This window comes from Alligator mississippiensis, chromosome 1 (assembly GCF_030867095.1).
Source record: "Alligator mississippiensis isolate rAllMis1 chromosome 1, rAllMis1, whole genome shotgun sequence".
Classification (NCBI taxonomy): Eukaryota; Metazoa; Chordata; order Crocodylia; family Alligatoridae; genus Alligator; species Alligator mississippiensis.
In genome coordinates, this window is record NC_081824.1 from 77702689 (window position 1) to 77726311 (window position 23623).

The 23623-nt window shown below is 40.1% G+C and overlaps 1 protein-coding gene across 9 annotated transcripts in view; it reads right to left on the reverse strand.

Moving 5' to 3' along the window:
- The window catches only part of BACH2 (BTB domain and CNC homolog 2), a 274189-nt gene that overhangs the window by 208525 nt on the left and 42041 nt on the right, over positions 1-23623 (reverse strand). For 3 of the 9 annotated variants that reach the window (XM_059732070.1, XM_059732065.1, XM_019496905.2), the window contains exon 2: positions 1562-1735. The exons of 3 other annotated variants lie outside the window; for them this stretch is intronic. The gene's annotated coding sequence lies outside the window, so the exon portion shown is untranslated. Of the gene's footprint in view, positions 1-1561; positions 1736-2171; positions 2413-10273; positions 10381-23623 lie in introns of those variants that run through there. 3 more of the 9 variants (XM_059732057.1, XM_059732058.1, XM_014600604.3) reach the window with 3 other exon arrangements.

Sequence of the window (23623 nt, forward strand, 5' to 3'; positions counted from 1 at the left end):
ACAAGCCAACAAGCCAAAGGACAATTTAAGACAGAGTAGGGCAGAACCAAGAGGTTGGCAAAGACAGCAGTTGCAGGCAGGCAGAAGCTGTTAATATAGTGGTACATGGCCACTATCTTTTCTTAGACAGCACAAATACACTGTTTGCCTGTATGCGTGACAGTCACTGAAGTCCAGAAAATTTAAAGGTTATTATACTTTTAGCAAAAACTACGCTCCTAAACAACAACTACAAAAAGGCCTCATGACTTACTGCCTTAGATAAAGCAACCAATAAACCCACTCTAGGGAAGCAGTGTTACATAGGGGAATCAGATTATCAGATTAACTGCATAAATGTAGCTTCAGTGATTACAGAAACATTATGACTTAACTTTGATGTTTCAGCTGAAGAAAAATGGAGAAATTATATGTACACCTGCTTATTAGAAACCCAAGGTTCAATTTTAGAAAAAAATTACTAATAAGATTAAAAAAGAAAAACAAAAAAGACTTGAAAATTAACATGCAAGGGGAAAGTGATGGGACGTATGCACAGCAGAAGGGTTATGATCTTTTGTCCTATTATTTCTCATCTCCTTAATGCATGCCTTCCAAATTGGTAAAATATTTGTGGGATAAATGGGGAAGACATGGTTTTGCGTTCCAAAAGATCAATTTCCCTTTGCTGCATAGGGCTAGGGAGGCCACCCATGAAAAGAAGGCGAGCAAGGAGAGGACCACTACTGTGATGATCACATACTAAAAGTCCCATCAAAATAAGTTAACATTAGTTCACTACTGTGAACACTTTCCAGGCAGTCAGACATCGCTAACAGTCCCAAGAACAGTACCACGTGCTGGCAATATCAGCACTGGAACCTGCTAGTACAAGGGTAGGCAACCTGCAGAATACGTATCACAGCATAACACACGAAGGCATTTTGCTTGGCTCGCATGCCTTGGGGCAGATGGCAGGGAAGGGGCTGGGGCTGCGCTGCCACAACAAGGATCAGGCCCCTCATGGCTCCCCTGCTGTCCACCTCTGGCACGCCAACATCTTACAAATCGAGATTGTGGGCATTTTTGGCACTCTGCTCAAAAACATTGCTGACCCCCTATGTTAGTAAGTTGCATACACTGTGAGCAATGCTAATGGCTAACTTTAGGTACTTCATTTTGTTCCCACACTTCCATGAAAGTATCAAAACATCAAAAGCTAAGACAATTTTAAATAACAGATCACCTGTACTCAGAATATATAATAATGATCTTTTTTAAACAGTTCCATTCTCTGCCCCCACACTCTTTCAGAGTGAGGAGAAAAGGGTAATCCTAACCTTAGAGTAACAGAAGAGCGTTTCAGGAATGGTTGAAATTCCTCAGCACTGGGCTTGGTAAGAGCAGCTAAATAAAACAGCTGAGCCTGCAGTTGTATCCACGTTTGTTGAAGTGTTTGGTTGATTCACACTGAGGTAACAGCTCAAATTAGAGCAGAGCATCTTGAATTCAAAACACATGTGAAATATGATACACACTGAGCTTCCAGGTCATGACATGGCAAAACTGGGAGGTCACTCACCAAAGAAGATACCAAATGTGGAGATTGCAGGGGATGTTGGCCAGAGGAAAAACTGGATGACCTTGTACCAATTAGCTTAAACTGTCAGGCAAGAGTTAACACTGAGGAATCTTGCAACACTGTTTATATCCTTTCACCACAAACAGGTGTTGGGAAGCCCAGGGTAAGAGGGGCCTGTGGATAAAAAAAGAAAGAGGAACCACAATTGGTTTTACTTGACCTATTCAGACAAAGTTGTTTTGTTTTTTTCCTTTTCTTTCTAACATACAGACAGTTTTATTTTTTTTCTTTTTTCTTGGAATCAATACTGATGCTGAAATGCTACTTCAGGCTGTCTGACAAATAAAGGATATACATCATACCACTAGCAGTTTAGATTAGGTTACACTTTGCTGGTAAGCTATTTCATGATTCGGAGTGGGGGGGGGGAGATGGCAGGTTTCTTAATAGGTTTTAACTGACATTTTTGTTAAGCTTTTAGGGAAAAAAAAAACCACCTTAAGTATATCCTTATTCCATCACTGCCCAAATTGTACCATTTACCATTTGAAAAATGGAGGAATAAAGGAAACATAAATCTATCCTATTTAACATCTCTACCCAAATTCACCTCATTTTCTTCTTGGTCATTCTGCATGCATCTGAAACATCTGCAGATGTGAACCTAGAGATTTTGTTTAAAAATGCTTTGACCCACAGATTTTTCCTTCTCCTGCTGCTTTTCTTCATCCTGCATACCAGCCTTTCGCTCCTTTCTTCCACAGTTCTTTGTTGCTGAATGTCAGGGTCATCAGTGTCACAGTCTAACATGATTTGTGTTGCTGACATTACACCAGTGCTCTAAAGGAAGCAGGCAGAGGGCAGAAAAAAAAAATGCAGCCATTTTAGGAGGGAGTCAGGCTAAAATAGACATCAGCAACCTCCCACTTCTAATTAGAATAAGGTTTTTGTACCACAGCAGAGCTGTGCTGCTTCTAAGCAATCTCTGTATTTCCATGTCTATAGAATCAATGTATTTCTGCCTCACCCACATATATCTTTGAGGTGTGTTCCTATTCTCCGAGATTAAAGCCAAGGACTGGAAAAAACAGATAAAGCCTGAACCTGTGATTCAGCAGATTCTAATGTTCAGAAGTACCACAATCTGTGTACTATTGAAAGATAGCAGCAGTCCATTACACGTATTGATTTGCAGCACTTTGTCAGCACTAATGATGTTATCTCATTAAAAGAGATAAATGCCCTACTAGTCTACCAAAAGCATCTGCTTCTTATTTCGTTCTTTTGCTGCAGCAAAGCCATCAGCAGCAGCACAGTGAAATTAAATTGAAATCCAATGCAAAACCTGCATAAAGAGGTGTTTACTATGATTTCTTTTGAACTCGGTTAGTTCAGTTTTCTTACATGGTACTTCTGTTTGAGCTATCTGCTGGGTATACCAAGGTGGGTGGGGGAAGAGATGTGTTGCTTTTAATTTGGAAAACTCCATGGAGCAGCAGGTCTTCTCTAGTTGACGTTTTCAAGCAAATAAAAAGAGCTAATTTACAGTTTCTCAACATTACTAGTAGCTAAGCTTCATGCTAAAATGTGACATGGTTGTAACTTCCATCAAAAGAGGTGAAATTAAATAAAAAGTGGCAATAATTAATTTGGTTTATTAACACCAAGCAACACATTGCCATGTGCAGTGCAATGGTTTTGTCTCAACAGATTTCTAGTTAAATAAAAAGGTAGCAATTTACCATAATGAATGTTTTATACATAATTCCTTTGTGTATATGGTCTCTCAAGTACACATTATTAAAGTCTATTAAACTCTCTATTTAGCAGAATTACCAGTGCGTCTTTTGGGAAATAACTACAATGAAGCAGCACCAGTATTTAAATTACAATTGTTTAATATTCTTTTCCTAATCACCAATCCAGGTATCTACTTTAAAGTGATGCTAGTCTATTTCCAGAGTGGCAGAACATTTCCCGACTATTGGGTCATGAACCACCCACAGTGGTATACTTAAAAAACAAAGCAAAATTACTATTTTAAACCATCTTAAATTTTAAATCACTAGTATTAGAGGTTGCCACTGCCCTAAAACACTGAGCGCCTCTTCCTAATTTTCCTTAATGTAATGTAGTGTTTTATTGCATTGGCTAGTTTCAACTGTAATTAACCATTTGCAGCTGTATCATTTGTTTCAGTATATTTGTGTCTGGGAGGCACTGACCTGTATAACTAACCTCAGTTTTACCAGTAAGGCCCTATTACTGCAATGACATTATGCAGAAAAAACCCCGATACCTGCACAAATACCCCAACAACTTTAATGAATGTTTGACTACAGAGTCAATTATGGAACCTACATACGTGATTGAGTTTGTCTTGCTCAGTGACACCTCTTGGAGAAGGAAACTGTATTACTTGTGGAATACTAAAAGGAGCAGCTTTTTGCTTTTGTTATTCACCCTTCTCCTAATTTCCTCCAAACTGCAGCAAGCTGGAGTTACTATTAATCTTTCTGCTTTTTTTATTGACCCATGTTATGCTCCAACACAACAAATTTAAGTTTAATATTAACCTTTTAATTTTGTGAAAATATGTAACTGCTTTCTGCAGTGGCAACAGGAGCTCTATTTTGACTGGAAATAAATTTACTAAAAAACCAGAAACTACTGATTAAGTTACTACTGGTTAAGGGCTGGGACTCAGGATATCTGAGTTTGGATCTGTCAGACTTCTTACATGACCATTATCAATTAATAATTTCTAGGCCTCAGTTCCTCTTCAGTACAAGGAGATTTTCTAATCTTACACAGAGGTTACATTCATTGACACTCCTAAGGCTCTGAGATATGACAGTGAAGATCTCCATGCAAGTACCTAAACAGATGAACAGACAGCTTGATTTGAAATCAAGCCACCAGCAGTTTTATAACCTCAACATCTATTTAAAATTCAATTAACACCAATTTGTAAGACGTCATCACTATGACATTTAGCAAACAGAATACAGTATGATAGATACGGAGCTAAATAGACACAGAAATAGAAAAGACTAAATGCTTATACAACAAAAGAAGTAAGCAGGAATATGATAAAGCTCAATTTTTTTGTTTGCTGATAACTACTAGACTTAGAAAATTCATTGTCATCATCATTGGTACCATCTAGTTCTAGCTTCTCACTGGACATGACAATATGCTATTTTCCATCATCTTTCTTGCATTCCAGGACCCCAAAAATTCATAAGAGGAGGATCAACCATGATTTCACCAGATGTTCTGGGGAGAGAACCCTAGTAAAAACCACAGCAAAAGGGTTTCCATTTTTGACCTAACACAAACACCCTGTAAATCAGTGTACAAAAAAAAACCAAACCAAAAAACCAACAAACTTCTTTTCTCAAATTACAAACCATGGGCCAAACAACACTCTCAGTTACACAAACACAATCCCAATGATTTTGCTGTAGTTACATGTGTAATCAGAGCAAAATGTGTCTTTATTTGCAATGGAAGGCGACTCATTAAAAAAGGAGATATTTCAAGTGAGTATGAATAGCATAGCTCAAAGAAATGAAATCTAGAAATCCAATTGTTTGTTTCTATCACAGCCAGTTGCCAAGGAAAAATCATGTAACAAGTCTCTTGGTTAGGAAGGACAGTATTCATTTTAAAATGACATATTTAATCTTTTATTATTTATTAAGCTTATTATTCTACTATAATCAGAAATTTAATCAAGCATTTATATATAATCCCAAGGAACATCACATACAGAATAAGAGAAGTACACAATATGTTAAACAAGAACCTTATTATTCAACCTCCTAGCTTTTCATTACAATACAGACAACGTATCTTCTACCTCTGCCATGCTGCCACTTTGTCTGACAACTTATGTTCTGAAGTGCTAAAACAAATTCACCCTGTCCCCACATTTACTGAAAGACATTATACTCCAACTCTGCTAAAAGTAGCAGTGCTGGAACCTAGGAACCTCGCTCTACTGTAGTCCTTAACATGGCTGTTTTCCAATCAAGGCTAAATTAACCAACTACAAGTTATGGGCCAATATTATGGGTAAATATAAAAAAAAAAGAAAAAGTAAATTTTTACTCACTGGCCTGCCGTCACTTCCATTGCACCAGATTTGTTTTAATTATGCATGGTACACTGATCATCATCACACCCAAGTACCTATCCTGCTGATTGGTAGTTAATTTCAAGACCTACTCAAATATGATGGCAGTGACTAGTAGTAGGAAGACCGTTCCAAGCTAGGTCTAAGGCAAGTCAGTTTGGGAGCTGGGGGAAGAAACTAGAGCTGCACTTGAACTAGGTATTTATTTAGTTAACCTATAAGGTGAACACCTGCCCTGCTTCCTGCTTCCTTTTTGAACTATGTAACCAGGGCCACACCTATTTTACAGTTCTGAGCAAAATACAATGTTTCTGCCCTTTCCACCATTAACTTACTAACTACACCAATGAATTAGAAGCTGTTGATTACTAATCAGTTCTAGAAATAGCCCCCCTTCTACAACCAAAAAAAAGTGCAACTGGCATCAGGCAACCAAAGATGTGGTAGCTGTAGTAGATCATGTTAGGCAGTACATAGATCTGTCTTTTAAGCTTGCACTCTCAAAATACACTGTAGCAAGAACTGAATATGCCTCACTTACCTCCTGTGTGCAGTCCTAAATCAGCAAGATCTTCACAAGGATACAATCAGAGCATTTGTAGATCTGAAGTCATGTAATGCAAATAAGACTAAATCTGCTCCAGAAGTACCTCATGCAGTCAGTGGTGACAACTGGAAGAACTTAACTGCTTGAAGGCACTCTAATGTCTATTCAGATGTTCAGACAAAGATGGTAAAGGACAGCAACAACATGAACTAGTCCAGCACAATGCAAGTATGAATTAATGGCAGCACAAAAAAAGGCATAGCTCAAACCAGCCCATAGACAAAGAGATGGTGTATAGGAGCTTAAGATCATAAGAAGGCTGAGTTGGAAGGGACTTCACAAGATCATCTACATCAGCCCCCTGCCCTTGGAAACTTTCAAGGATAGAGATTTCACATTTCATTAGTCTGTTCCAATGCTTCATCACCCTCACTGGCATAAAGTGTTCCTCCTGATCTGCAAACTAAATTTCCCTCACTGAATCTCGAAGTTCCTAATCCTACTCATATGGTCACAGAGAAAAGCCCATCTCCATCTTCTCTGTAATTGTCCTTCAGGTATTTGAAGACTGTTATCAAATCCCCCCTTCAGTCTTTTCTTCCCCAGAATAAAATAACCCTAGCAGTATTAGACTTTCTTCATAAGCCTTGCCTCCCAGGTCCCTAATCATTTTTGTTGTTCATGGTAATTATGTCCTTCTTCCAAAAAGTAATGGCTTGGCCATCTCTAGCTTGTGACCAATCTGAACCTCACATTCAAACAGAAAACTACAAAGTGAAATTGCTGAACTATTTCAGCATTTAATTAAAAAAATAAATAAAAGCAGCATAGAAAAGCAGCTTATCTTCCCATACATGGCATTCCCTTTCACCTATCAACCAGCAACAACCTGGAGTCTCATGAGAGCAGCCATTCATGATGAAAAGGAATATTTAGAAGAAAAAAAGACAACATTTGCATGAGCAAATGAGATATCAAATTCATTATTTATGATGGGACCACAGTAACCAAGAGCCCTTAAATAAAGAACTGAGCACTAGTGTAAGTGCAGTTTGAACCCAATTTCTCATTATATTAATGAGAAAGAGATCTTCTACTGGGAGAATTCTTTAGCATGGGCCTTTCATGCCTCAAATGGAAAAGCTGATATGGAAGATATGCAAAAGAAAGATTTTACAATTTAAAGTAATAATCCTGACTTTTCATCTTTGCATCAGTATACTAGATCAATTTAAAAATAGTAAGAAATAATCTCTTGCTCTCTGTCGCCCCCATGCCCGTTCTCACATGCACCAGCTAAAAAAAAAAGGGTAGCAGGGGGAATCGTTATTAGCCCTAAAACAAGCAGATTAAAGATTTGCTGTAGAAAAGGCAACTGGAAGTTGTTCAAAACTAGCAGAAGTCCATGATGCTGAAAATGCAGCTACAGAACACCAGACATTAGAAACTAATCCAAAAATGTCTTTTGTACCACCATTTGAGTAACACATCTACGCATGCATTAATGTGCCTTTGCTACTGTGCATTAAGTTTAGTACCTTTAAGATGAGATGCTACATAAATGTAGAGTAGCCAGCACCAATGCGTAGTAGCAAAGGTGCACGGTCTTTTTGCGATGCTTAATGCACAGTAGATCAATACTACTGTGCATTAGCACAGTTTTTGCCATGACACTAACGCACAGTAGAAATAGTCTACAGTGCATTAAGCGTCACTTAAAAAGGAAGGTTATTTAGCTAATCAAGATGATTCAGCAAGAAGGAAACAGTTGTACCCGTGAGGAGATCTAGCTTTTCTTTTTAGTTCTTATCTACAGACCTACTGAGTGATTTAAAAAACCGTTAAACTCTGTGAATCTTCTGCAAAATATAGGGGTCTCCCAATCTTAAAATGAGGGTTGGAAGAGAAGATTTATGAACATCTGGGGACATTTATGAACACACAGACAAACCTATTTATTTAAAACTGAATGGTGATAGCAGTTATTCTCAACCAAGGTGATGAGGCACCCCGGGGGTGGCATGGGATGCCATGCAATATTAGCACTGTTAGGTATGCAAACATGTACATGTGATTCACCTGATAAATCCAGAGATTTCAAATAGAAATCAATTCAAACAGGAAAACAGCCTGACCTGCCGTGGTCTGAGCTCTTGGCAACAGAAGAATTGCTGTATGATTACTGAAAAAATAGTAAAACCTAAGAGAGCTGGCATTTTCCAAGAGGTGCCTTGAGTCTACAAAGGTTGAGAACCATTGGAACAGAGTATCTGTATATCTATTACAGCTTATATGGAAATCTGTCTTCCGTCATAATTTAAGAAGATTCACAAGCAAACCTTGAAAGGTACCCTTGCCACATGCTACATAGGAATTCAGCAAACCTTTCCTATACGTGTCACATTGCCTATTTGGGCTGGTGCACGACTGCCAATAAACAAAGTTTAATCTCTGAAAAAGCTTTTGCCTTTGCTGTGTTATGGGATGGATGGAAAGAAATTTAAGCTTGTTTGGTCTATAGAAAGAACTTTCTGACAGAAATTCAAGCTTGCTGATCCCTAGATGACAAGCTCTTCATAAGAGTTTAGCTTGCTCCGAGATAAGAGAACTATTCCGTTCAGAGATTTTTTTCAGAATGGATTCCAAACAGCTTCAAGCTGTTAGAAGGTAAGTCTGTCCAGAAGGCTCAACGTAAGAGGAGGAAAGGGAGGGGGGAAATCATAGTTAAGGAGATTTGGCTGCAACCAGAGAAGCAAAGTATCAGAATGCATTTTACTGTAGTTTTAGAAGAGTTCTTCTAGCCTGATACAGTGACAAAATGCAGACCTTCGGGCATGAGGAATTTGCCTCTGTTTAGTGCATTGAGAAAACTTCTAGGGAATTTCAATTAAAGTCTCTCATTAGAATGCATCTTCAATATACGCTATCCTGCAGATCTATACATAAAACTTCAGGAAACTGCCATAGGCTGACACACAGAGCCGGGTGTAAGGGTAATTTTTTGGTCCAGGGACATTTAAAAATAAATAAATAAAAGCACACATGCTTGTGAATCATATAAATGAACTCTTGTAATATGAGGGGGGTCACCTGCCAAGGTCACCTGGAAAATCACTGGCCAAGCCTTAGATCTGTCTGCTCCATGGGGAATTTATAAAGTTCATTCAAGTTTTCAGCTGGAGAGATTTTGGCACTTTGAGTTCAAAGTAAACTGTTGCTTCACTTATAAAGAGAACTAATATTCTTGGGTTATCTTCAGATATTTGCAACTATGGCCCATAAAGTCTGCCAGATTTTAGAGAAAAACTGAAGGTTAATCAACCTGACACAGAGAAGCAAAAACTCCCCTCTTTTAAAGCCTCAGTAAAAAGGAGTACAATGGCTTCACTCCACATAGGAAGTATGAGCTTGAGAAAATTCTCCAAGTACTACACTGCTTTGTGAAGAGATATGGACAGGTCAGGGATCAAATCTAAATTCTGAGAGTCCCGTTGATCCTGTGAGTCGCACCTGAGCATAAAGTGTTTTTAACCCTTTGGTCCATCTCCTATCCTGGTGGAGCACTTGCTTGCCAGTTATATGCATTACAGACCCCTGATCTGGTGTGATGATATGCTTTACGTATGCCTATAGAGCTCTAACCGTAGGTGCTTGGCTTGAAGGCCCTCTCTACTCAGCTGCTTCTGAGAGAAAAATCAAGTAAACTTGAGTATCACCAGCAACAGAAGGAAGAAAACAATTTATAATTCCTGTGTAGAAGTGACAAGCACACACAAAAAAAGAAAGTGTTGTGCTGTGATTGGCAGCCACCTGCCTGTTGATGTCACCGGTAAGAAGTAAATGCTGCTTACTGCATTGGTAGCACAGTGAAATACAAAGCAGCCACTCCTTCATGGAATTCTTCAGGTAAGAATGAAGCTGTCAAAAGAAAATGCATTTTAAAGTCTTACCAGTCCAACACCCAGAAGAGAAAAGTTGCTTATGGAAGCAATGAAAAAAAAATATTTAAAAAGATGCCCTTTACCTTGTGTATGCGGCGTAGACTGAAGTAAAGCGTGAGACATGCCACAAAATGTGGAAGCACTCTATTTTTTCTTCCAGAATCCTCGTTTCCCAAAGAAGGCAGAGCCACTGCGAATACAAGTATGGAAGAAGCCAGTGACAGAGAAATTACCAGTATCCTGCTCCCAACAGTAGATAAAGGAACAGTTACTGAAACATGTCTAGTCTGGCTGGCTATCCAAAGTAGAGGCAAATGATACTATTCATGCTCTGCATTTCCACAACAGAAAGAACAGAGTGGGCGTTTTTTTGCTCAAAAAGAAATTCTAAAAAGTAGAGGACTGAAAACACACTGAGATTAGTCTCTTGTTAACAGACAGTGGATTTAAACAGATAACTAACAATACTAAGAGGAGTTACAATCAGATATTCAAAAGAGCTTAAAAGGGGAACAAAGTGCCAAAATCTTCTTGAATTTTGGCACCTACCTACATTCTGTGCCTTTGAAAACTGAGCTGAAAATCCCCAAAAAACAGATGGGAGACTAGATTTATAAAGTGGGAACTTAACCATAATTGCAATCCTCTGTAACCTCATTTAACTTTGTTCACAACAATGAGAAATTTAGTATAATTATTCTTTTTTTTAACTAAAATGTAAGAAAAGAAAAGCAACTTCAGTAATTATGCAAACAAATAACAATACTACCCTTATGCAGGAACTTACAAAGCCATTTGTAGTTATTAATTATTGAAAGCTATTGTGCGGTGGCTACCATTACACTTCAGGTTTCACACAGACTCTCTCTCACCATTTACATTGTTCTTCTATCTTTGTTTTCTTTTCACCTGCTGTCTTTCACCTTAAATAGTAACTGGCCAACTGGAAGCTTTAGGGGCAGGAACTCTTTTTTTCTTGGTGCTGTGCACTGCTTAATGCATTAGAATCCTAACAGCTTCTCAGGTACAACCACAACAATTAACATAATATAATGAAGAATAAAAATTGCACAAGCCTGACATCTCTCTCAGGAGTGAAGTATTTCTTCTGTTTTACAGGAGAGAAAGGATAAGAGGTCTTCCCAAGTGAAAAAACAAACAAACAAAAAAAAAAACTTTGCAGTGCCAGAGAGAAGAGAACCCAGGAGAAAATTCAGATGGACTATTCTCACCAAATACTCTACACCAGGGGGGTTAAAGATACTGCCTGTGAGCTGGATCTGGCCTGCAGAGCCTTATCATCTGGCCTACGGTGCTGCCTGTAGGTCTCAGACCAGCCCTGAATGCCACATGAAGCATACACCCGCACTGGCTTCACACACTGTATGCAGCATGTAGAGCCAGTCTGGTATGCGTTGGATGTGGCACTGGACCAAGTGCATGCACTCCACATAGCATGCTGTGCCACTCCAGGGGGCATATGGCACCTGCATGTTGGATTGGGGCCCTGTGTGTTGGATCAGGGGCCTGTCTAGATTGGGTGCACAGCGCCAGGGTCTGCATGTAGTGCATGGGCCTGGAGTATGTAGGATATGTACCCAGTCTAAGGAGTGCACTGGCTCTGGCATGCAGGGCTGGTCCATGGGTCCAATCCAGCACACAAACCAGCCCAACACCTCTAATCCAGCCCATAGGGATGGAGGAGTTTGATATCCCTGCTCTACACTGATTATAATCTGGGCCCCATGAAATTCTGCATTACTTCAAAAATAGAATAAACGAAGGACTAAAGGGGAGTGGGGGGTGAAAAAGGAGGCTGAGCTCAGCTACACCCAGAAAGAAGAGGAACACAGATAAGAAAAGTCCAGAACAAATATTTGTTCTAGAAGCAAAGCATCTCATTCATTACAACTAGACAGCATGTAGACAAGAGAAGCCTGCATGGGAATGGGACAGAAATAGCTACTAAGTCAAGATTTAAAGGGAAAAAAAAAGAAGAAAACACATACAACCTCCCCCCTCCACAAACCCTAGGAGCACTCTTCATTTTTGTTAAGTAACCTAATTCTTTTTGATTACGTGCTCTGCACGGAACTTGCTTATTGCATATGCAATCAAATGATTCTAAATCCCAGACTTGGATCCTAATCTAATTTTCATTCTTTCCTCTAAAAACCTTTTTGCAGCAATAATTTTTTAAAATATGGAACAGAAAAGTTACACTTTAACCGCCCCCCTCCCCCCCAATAAATATTGAAAATCTTTTAAATACGAAGCCTATGCTTATGGCTATTCTGTAAATTATTCAATTTAATGTTTAAGTACTCATCAAAACAAAGGGTTGCAGCTCTGGATAGAGTTTCAGCTGCTCAAGACAGTATAAGTAACATCTGATTTAAGTGAATAAGTGCAGTCCATTTTCTGAAGTAATGAAGAGCATAGTGTAACCAATTCACAAATGAAACAAGAGCAGAAAAAACCTGCACAAAAAAACCCTCTGCTCTGTTATAATAATTCAATTGTGTATTGCATCTGCTTCAAATTCTGCATTCTACCCCTCTCCCCAGCCTCCCCCCCCCATACACACTCCCCCTCCCAAAATACACACACTCTCTCGCAATCACTCATCTCTGGAATTAACCATGAATAGCATTCCAAATTTCCATGCCCCTCGTCCCCCGCCGCCCCAGTCATGCTGGCATCAAGACAAAGCAAACTCCTATTGCATCACAGAGCAAACTCATTTTCTATCAACCTTCCAGTTTGTAGTTTACGGCTACTGTAAGCAAGCACTGTCAAGAGTGCATCCTTTGTTGTGTATGCATGTTTTTTATTTGAAGATTTTTTGTTGTGGAACGAGTAATCTATTTTCTCTTCACTGGCTCCACCCTGCACTGTAAACTAGACATTACCTTATACAAGAATGAATCTGCTGCATTCCTCTGTCTAGCTGCCTCACAGCAGATTTCCTACAACTCACCAACAGAATCAACAGCAGCATACTCCCCCACCCTCTTCTCCTCCTCCTTATTCCTCTCTCCCCCCTTTTTTTTTCACTGCCTCACTGTGTTTTTGTGTAAATGATCTCACATGACTCAACAAATCCATCTGCCTGGAGCAGGCCAAGTTTGGAGCCTTCCCAGGAGGGAGGAGAAGAATTGCTTTGTGGAAAGGACCTGGAGCTTTGCCCTTTCTCTGGCTCAAATTACCCGCCTGTCAGGCTTGACAGATTTGGCTAAAAATAAAAGGAAGCGGGCTGTGAAAAGCAGATGAATGAGCTCAGCAGTTCCTTAGATAACATGGGCCTGGTGTTGCCCAAAGCTCCCAAAGCAGAAACTTCAAATGCTGGGCATGTAAGTGCAATGCTGGAGTCCAGGTGAAGCTGGCCATTAAAGAAATGCTGCTGAAAATAAATTAGTGAAAGATTATATACATGCAGAGAAAAGAGCGCGTGCACACACAAGAAAAAGAGAGAACAACTAGGAAAGATGATGTCCATTTTTAGCTTGTAAAAATGTGAAGAGCTGCAACATTTCCAATTCAGAAAGGGGTGGGGGAAGAGGACATTTTAAAGCTACATATGATGTCAACCTCTTGGTCTGTGCCAGCAAAGAGCTAAAAGTCATTTGTGTAAATGTATGCCCAGCGCCCGCAGTGGGTATTAAGCACTTAGCTTGGCAATGTAATGACACACTGTAACAATCTGTAATGTGAAGCAGTCAGCAAAGCCCTGGCTCTGAAAGCTATTTCTCCTAACCATTAACCATATGTTTGGCTCCTCAGCTATCGGAGCGGGTGTTCCAGCTTACCATCTGGTTTCTATCCACACAAGCAACTGTAAAGCATAGAGTATTTCCCTCCGGAGCCGCATGTTTCTTTCTCTCGCTCAGCTCCCTCCCAGCAAGCATTCTTTCTCATTCACCACTTTCAAAGCAAACTTTACCTCATATAGCGCCACCAAGGCCTTTACTATAATTACTCAAGAATGTACTGCTGCACTGTAAACAAGGCAGGGAACGGCATTCCATTTTGCAGACTGTAAAGGAGGCCTCTCGCGCGCGCACACAGATAAGGATTAAAGCTGGCAATGCTGACACTCGATACATCATGTTAAAAATAGGTGCGCTCTTGACAGATCCAGGAGTTGCTGTGGCGCCCTTCAAACTCACTCGACTTTCTTGGAACTGAGCTTTTAAACACACACACACACACACACACACACACACACACACACTTCTCTTCTCCACGTTCAATTTGGATTACATCAACTTCACCACTACACTGCAGCAGGATTTCAATAATTAAACTTAACAACAGAAATATGGTAAATAATATATATCCTGTCCTCCAAACTTGGTTTCACAGAGGCATCTATTTTTCAGAATGTTAAGGACCTTTGAAAAATTAAGGGGAGTGGAAGGAGAAAGATATGGAGAAAGAGGGATGGAAAAATGCCCTTGTTTTCTGATTCTTAAACATGCTATGTTTTAAAAGTATAAATAACACCTTTATTTTTTTTTTAAAAATCTTACATTCTTAGAGGATTTTTGGTTCTAGCCATGTTGGTCTAAGGATATAGGCAGGCAAGGTTCTTGGGGTAAATGTGATATCTTTTACTATTTTACTCAGTTGGCTGAATAAAAGATACCACGTCTACTCCAAGAACCTTGCCTTACATTTTTAGAAGAACTTGTACCATGCCTGTTTCATGAGGCGGGCATTTAACCACATGCAAAGTATTTTTATCCTGCTCTATTTCTGAAGTCATCAATGGGCAATCAACAGTATTATTTCCCTTTGGGGTCACCAGATTATAACAATAATCACCAAATGTAAAGATTCACTTATTCAGTCACTGGAATATAAAAGTAAATCCCCTCCACTCTCCTTTCAAAGAAAAATTTCCACCTGGGAATGAGTCACATCATTCAGGTTACCAGTGGTAGAAAAAAAAGAGGCTGCTACAAGTATAAATGTGATGCATTTACTGTCACAAGGCATGCACTTATTAACCAGTACTGATTTCTTTTCCTAGATATTGACTTTTTCCTCAATGAGATTTCATACCAGCGTTGAGACAGCAATTAGTAAGAAACTGAGTGCTGTGGCAATATTAAAAAAAAAAAAAAGGTAGCTACTTTTTGGAATCTCAAATCTAAAACAATTCTGGTGTTATTTAAATGCCATTCTCTATCATTAATACTAAGTGTGCACAGCCACGATTGCATTTGCCCCAACATACCGAACAGCAACATGGACAGAACCAAACAAAGGAAATTCATAGGAATTACCCATTGAGAACTGCTTGACTTAAGCTGCCTTTTGTGCATATTAGTTTTATGGCGAGTACAATGACAACTCTTCAGTTTGCATTAAAATCCAGAAGTCTACACTGAAAGACACAAATGCCCTTGTGTTTTAGACCAGAGGGGTCTAAAAGGACCATTATAGGAACCAATCCTGCAAGAAAATGTACATGTGAAAACTCTTGTGCTTATGAACTGCTCTAGTGACTATATGATTAGCCCGAAGAATCCTGGGTCTCAGTATAAATTTCTTCATAATTTTGTTTGTAAACTTTGTTACTGAATGAACATGACCTTAGTTATTTTAAATCTGCTAGGGGAAAAGCACAAAACATGTGAGCTGCTGGCCTAAATATGCTTTTGACAAAACAATCTAAATCAGTGGGGACACAATTCTGACATGTTTAAATGATTTTAGTCCCATTTTAAATGTCCTACTATCAAACGTTTTGTTGATGGTAGAAACCTAAAAAAACAAACAAACAGCCCTCCTATGGTATTCTGAAGCCATAAAGGTCCAGGAAGGGTCTTTCTGGAAAGGATGGTCATGCCTCTGAAATGAACCAAAAGTTTTAGAAACTAAATGAAGAGTCAAGAAACTAAGTCAGAGATTCACAGATTTTTAAATGCCTGAAGGGATCACTAATCATCTAATCTGACCCCCTGCATAACATATGTTATAGGGCTTCTCTATATTAAATTCCTGCTTTGAGTTAAATAGCAGTGACTGGACTGCAACATATCGGGAAGGGGCGGGGGTGAAGGGGAGAACCATACAATCTTGATTTAAAACAGCTCCACTGATGAAGAATCCACCACAATCCCTCCTAAATTGTTCCACTTGTTAATGACCTCCAATGTTAAGAATTTACAACTACTTTCTAGTTTCTATTAATCTACTTTCAACTCCTAGTCACTAGATCTACTTATACTTTAGCTCAGGGGTGTCAAAAACATGTCCTATGGGCCCTGTCATCTGGTCCCCTGCACTGGCCTTAGGTCTGTAGGTGACCCCCAGGTGGTGCGTCTTGGACCTCCCCAGCTAGTCTGGGACTTGCCACACATGATGCTTACTCTGGGTCCCAGACTGAAAGCAGCACCTGTGTCCACAGAGCATGAAACAGTCCCGTCAGAGCAGGTACCATGTGTAGCTCACATCCTCGACAAGCCAAAGCAGGCACCCCAAGTACTCAATCCAGCATGTGGAGGAGGAGAGAGAAAGAGAAGAGAGGGGGCCCGATTCAACCCACGGTGCTGGCCCCACACCATTCATCCAGCCCATGGACTGGCCCCACGTCCCCAGAGACAGATGAGTTTGACATCCCTGCTTTAGCATCTTCCTTTACTGTTCAGTTCCTGAGCAATCATTCTGTCAACATTAAGTCTGGTTATTTTTTGAAATATGAATTTAAAAGTTGCCTCAAGGCATCCAGTTTTGGGTTCCACAATCCAAAAAGGATGTGGAGAAGCTTGAGAGAGTCCAGAGAAGAGCCATGCACATGATCAGAGGTCAGGAAAACAGACCTTACAACGACAGGTTAAGAGCTATGGGACTCTTCAGCCTGGAAAAGCGCAGGCTCAGGGGTGATCTGGTGGCCACCTATAAGTTTATAAGGGGTGTTCACCAGGACCTGGGGAAACGTTTGTTCACCAGAGCGCCCCAAGGGATGACAAGGTCAAACGGTTTTAAACTCCTACAAGACCATTTCAGGCTGGACATAAGGAAGAATTTCTTTACTGTCCAAGTCCCCAAGGTCTGGAATAGCCTGCCATCAGAGGTGGTTCAAGCACCTACTTTGAATGCCTTCAAGAGAAATTTGGATGTTTTTCTTGCTGGGATCCTATGACCCCAGCTGACTTCCTGCCGCTGGGGCAGGGTCCTGGACTTGATCTTCCGGGATCCCTTTCAGCCCTAATGTCTATGAAATCTTATGTGCAGATCTCTTCTCCCTTGTCCAGGTGATGGGTCACCTGGTCATAAAAGGAAATGAGATTGGTCAAGCAAGACCTACCTGCAAAAAGCCCATGCTGGCTATCCCTCAGGATGTTGCTGTCAGCCAATCTGTTAAGGATGGCTTCTTTGATAATTTTTTCCAAGACCTTCCCCGGGATAGAGGTCAGGATGATGGGACGTTGTGTACAAAATACCACATTAAGAATAACATTAAAAAGGCAAGGACTCAAAGTTAGGAAACAGTGGGCACGTCTGCATGAGGCACTACATTGCTGTAGTGACATATTACGGTGATATAGTGATGGCGGGCACAAACCGTGACACCATTGCTACGTCACCATAGCAACAAGCTATAGCATGTCACTATGGCGATGTAGCAGCTAAAAATAACTGTGAGCCATCATTTAGTACATCCTTTAGGCTGTTAATTCCTAAAGGAAGTACCAAATGATGGCACAGTAAAATAACTGCACTGTGGGGGCACATGTAGACACACTGATTAATACTAGTGCTAGTATTAACATTACCTGTGCAACCTTAATTTACTTTTCATGTGCATTATGTCTGAATTACATGATCATATATGATTTTTATTTTCGAGGCACAGGATGGACCAGTTGCAGGCAAGAATCGAGGAGAAAGGTTGTCTTCCATACAAGTCCTGCTTTGTTTGTTGCAGTAGTGAAGGAGGCAGGGAACTGCTGGGGGGGGGGGGTTAAATATTGCCCTGAAAAACTGGATTTTTTCTCTACCTCATCTTTACAACCTCTATGCCTGTGGTTCTCAGTCAGGTTAGACTCAAGGCACCCCTCAGAAAATGCCAGCTCTTAGCTTTCACTTTTTTTTAAACTATGGAAAAATAATAAAGCCATTGTTTCTGTTGCAAAGAACTCTGAAAGCCCACAACAGGGCAAGATGGTTTTGACCGTGTGGATTTCTATTTGAAATATCTGGACTTATCTTGTGAATCATGTTTGAACACCTCACAATGCTAACATGGCATGGTACCCCATGGCTCCCTTGAAAGGATAGGTACCCCAGGGTACTATATCACCCTAGATGAGATTCACTGCCCTATGCAGTAGTAATGGGATGAAATTTCATGGTGGCTGGAGGAAACACTACAAGGACATGTTGAAGACATACCTCAAGAAAACAATCAAGAGTTGGGAGGAGCTGCCTGCCAATGGACTCCAAAGGCACTACAAGCTCAACCAAGCAGGAGCCAGTTTCATGGTAAAGCCTCTTGCCTTTGAAGTGGAGAAGAGAGCACAGAAGAAGAAAATGGAGAAATCCCAGCTTGCAGCCTGCCTATTCTCCCCTGCAGAAAAACCTAAAACTTTTATCAGTGGGCCTACAGCTCAAGGATTGGACTCTGAAGTCAACCCAAGACCAATCCTTGACCCTTGGTAGAGATCATCCTTGAATCGAGGGATTGCCAATAATGACCTATGCAATGCCATATAAGTAATTTAAACCACACTTTCCCTAGATGATCTAGAACTGAAAAGTTCCACACATTCTAAATACTTGAGTAGAAACCCTGGCAGCTGGTGTGCAGAAATACTAAACACTCACAACTGAAATCAATGGGCACAGGTAACTAACTTTCAACACTGTGGGTGGTGTGGGTGGGGATGGGAGTTCCAAGCAAGTCTTACCTCACCCAGAGACTCAAAGATGCCCTGCTGCTGCTGCTAGGTGCAGGGTCACCACACCCTGGCTACATCAGCAACCCAGCAGGGGATTGGGGCTGCTGTTGTGCAGAATTACCACAACATAGCTTCACCAACCTTGTGGCAAAGGGGCTGTGGAGGGCCATGCCTTCTAAATGTGCACTTGGGGCAAAGGCCTTCTTACTCAAGCCTGGTTACACTAGTGTCAACAGGAGCTGTGCTTTTCATATATAGTGATACAAACACGCACACGAAAAGCACAACACTATTATATAGTGATTATATATCACTATATAATCCCAAGTATGCTGAAAAAAATCAGATCCTAGGTGCCACAAATTTGGCATCCAAAATTAGTGGGTACTTCCAGACTTAATCTCCCTGCTTCAATCTCCCAGGTGTAAAGTAAGAACAACAGCACACACTCACATGCTAGGGATGTTGGGAGGACATATTATTGGTGAAGCACTTGAATACGATTGTGATGAGTACCAAAGGAAAGCCTGGGAGGAGATTAAAAATTCCATCTTTGAAAGGATTTCAATAGTGTGTAGTACATAAAGGCATGGGGCCAAACACTGGACAATGATGAGATAAAGCCCTGAATAGCTGCTCACTAAGTGAGCACAGTCCATTCTGTGCAATGAATGAGGCAGGGATCCTGCTGAAATGGTAGTATAAGATCATGTAATTAAGGCAAGGCATACACACAAGAGAGGTGAATTAAAATTGCACAGCCATCTTTAATTTTTAATGTACTTTGTATATGAACTTAAAATAAATGCTCAAATGTACAGTTTTCAACCCTATGCCATCTCAGCTTGCATATGCAACCAAGATAGCATAGATCTATGGGTTAAGTAAATGCAGAATACAAAAAAAAAAGGGCTTTAAACTTAGAAAACTTGGAAAATAATAGAACAATTCACAGAGGAGCTAGAGATTCTCAACTAAACTGATCTGTCTCTATTCCTCATAGTGTGTAACTAATGGCCCTACCATACAAAAATTCCTCTTCAAATAGTGATGACCAAGACTATCTTAAGCATGATGCTAGGGAGTTCCCTAATCACATAATGCGCCTTTACAGATTAGCAATAATGCCCTGAATGACACCTGGAAGCAAAAAGAAAGTCAGTGTAATGTAAGGCACCTAGATGATTGCCTATGCTAAGCAATTCCATGAGGCAAAGTGAAGGTTCTTCCTCCTTCCAGCTTCTGCTTCCTGACCCTGCCCCAGGCACAGTGCCAGAGTAACCTGCAGCAAGAGGGTACCCAGGGAGTCTACAGCCAGGGAGCTAAGTGGCCACCGGGGCACTTGTGGCACAGTGCAGCCGAGTGGTGCCTGTGCAGTCCATGAGACCAACGGCTCCCCCTGGTATGGCCCATGCAACATACAGATTCTTCCCACTTAAAAGATGGACAGCCCTAGGTCTATATCATAAAGGCTGCAAGTTCTTAGCTAACTGTACAGACGCAGGTGAGAGGAGGGGCACAGTAATAAGCTTTCATTGGAAGCTTTTATCATCTGAGAATTCCAGTGCAGTTCAAGAGTCTAAAGTACTCCTTTGGTAAGGAGACACAACCCATCAGCAAACGGTACCATCAATTCCCATCAATTCACAGACTGCTTCTCCTTGCCTAACAATACCAGTCTTTCTTGGATATACCTTCAGCTACAAGAAACTCGACCAGGTACTTAGCCTGGGCACACAAGGTAGCAGAGCTGTCATCAGCATCCCAAATGTCTAAAATTCTTCAGTCTTCTTCCTTCAGAAGCTCATATACTTGAAGCCCCAATCATATAAAAAAGGAAAGAACTCCCCTAAAACCGAATGAAATTATTTATAACCACCCAACATGAGCTACATGGAAGGAAGGTAGTGAACAACTGCCTTCATGTACCAGTGAAATCAGTGACAACAGACAAACAAATTAAAAGGCTTCAGATAAATGTAGTAAATAACATGGAGGCACACTCACAGATCACCAATTAAGGATATTACCGCAATTTATATTCCGTACATTTCATATACAGTAATAGGATTTATACAGTCAGAAGAATAAAGATGAAGCTGGGGTTGCACTGACATTGATATTCTAGGCAATGTTTCCCAAAAGGGAGAGGTCTACAGCAGGTTGGCAAAGTCAAAGCAATGGCTTCCAGATGATGCACTTAACTACAGTTTGTTTAAAGATGTTGGATATCTTGCCTTCTCAAGAGGAAGATATTAAAAATTCCTACCAATAACAACTCTCTGCTAGCTTCTACTGCTGCTGGCAATTTCTCTGGTCTTTTGCAACACTGCTTGTAAAGTGCTGAGAGATCCTTTATACTTAGCAAGAATCCTTAGCAAAAGAAAATATTGTAAACAATATTCAGGCTCCACTCCAGGCATTAGCAAGGACATCTGAATACACAAAATCTCTCTCAACCCCATAAAAATATTAATTGGTCCTGTCCATCTTGTTTAAAAACAAACGCATGCAAAACAGATAATGCAAAGTGTACAAGACTGTGAGATGCTTATTCTAAAAAACACCTGATTATTTACAGAGAACAGCACTGAATAAGTCTCTACATATGATCAAGCAACTTAAAATTTATCCATGAATTGGACGCAAAATGAAAAATCCTCTTCCAAATCTGTGCTACCTAAAATTCTCATATGCTCAACTATGACTAAACTTGCTTGTTTACATCTCACAATACTGGAGTTCATATTAGAGTTTCACCAGAGTTCAAGTACTGGGGAAAATGTGTCCAGAATCCTTTTTTTTGGCCTAGAAAGAAATGTTATATTGTTTACAAAACAGAAGTGTATGCTAATAACATGAATCCACACACACACGTCCAAGGCCTGCTCCTCAGTCAAACACCACCCACTCTTGAAATCCTGTACCAGCCAGATTAGCAACTGTGCACATGCCTTTACTCTTGCAGAAACAATAGTCTCTTTCAGTTCATACAATCTTCTGAAGAAATAGGCTAAAACGTCATGGGAAAAATTCGGAAATATCTGCTGAAAACAGTTCACAAGATGAAGGGTGGAACTATTCATTTAAATTACATAAAGCATGCAACAGAAGATGAGAAACTAATAGCCTTATTACTAGCCCTTCTGTTCTGAAAGAAAAAGGCTCCCTTCGCTGAGCCGTCAGAACGGAAAAGGGGTTGATGTTGCTTTGGAGAATAAAATGCTCTAGAGATGGAAAGGCTTCCTTAAAACAGAATGCTCAGAGCAAAATTCAATTCTCAGAGCTCCATATAGAAGCTCTGAAGTCTGATATTGTGCTTTCCTTACACATGCACATCTCCCACTCATGACAATGATTCTTGCATGTAAAGAGATCAGAATATTCAAGTTGATATGTGTCTGGCAGTTCCAAGAACAACAAACTGCCCAACTCTCAGATGCTTGAAATGTAATGCCACAGGGTTCTTAACTCAACAAAACCCTTCCACCCTAAATTGGCCTTGGTTTCTTGCCATGATCCCTACCTACCAGCTGCAAGTTTTCATTGCACATATTGCATAACAAGGAAGACACTAGAAAAACAATCTAATTAATAAAATTATACTTCATGGACCATCATGTGCCGCCAGGTGAAGGTGATGTAGGAAGTGTGGATGTTAACCTCAATCACTTCCCCCTCCACCTGTTTCTGTGCACACTTAAAGCGGGTGTAAAGCAGTATGAAGGCCAGGCATTTGACTCCATGACATCTTTGAACATGCTATACGCAACTGAAAAGATTACCTTGCCATGAAGCCAAATGACTTTTGTGGCAGGCTGCCAGAAGCAGGAGGAGGAAAATGGAGTGATCCCCAAGGTACTAAATGCTAAGTAGGCTGAACTTTTATTTGACAGAGGTAAGAAAAGAAATGTTGATTGTGGCATGGTTGGGAGCTATTGCCAGCTATCACATATTCCAAACTGTACAAAGGTACTTCCAAAGACAGCACCCAGTGATTGAAAGACCCTATAAACAAAACTGATTTTTTTTGTAACAGACTTGAAACTAATCCACCCAAATGGATGTAGAATTCCTGAACTAAACAGAAATGTTTCTGCAAATCCAATGGGAAATTTCCAAATATGTACACATACTGTTTGTTTGTTTAACTTGTAGGCAATATTCTTGTTAAGGAAAAATACTGAAGAAGTCCATTCTGCAGAAACAAAATCTAGGTAAAATTAGTTGTTCAAACTCTAGCTTTACCCACTTAATTTATTTATAAATTTGTGGGCTCTCATTCTTTTAATATTTTGAAGTAATAATTCACCTAGAACCACTTGTATACCATTATCTGTGCAACAGTAAATTAAAGTGTAATCTGGTATGTGAGACTACATACACCACATAGGAATGGAAGGAAGTAATGTAGTTAGCCGTGTAGTTGCTTCTAATTTCATAGCTCCAGGAGCCAAAAAATGGATGTTTAGGGCTCTGACCAATACCAGATATTTAAAAGCAATATAAAAGAAATCCTAA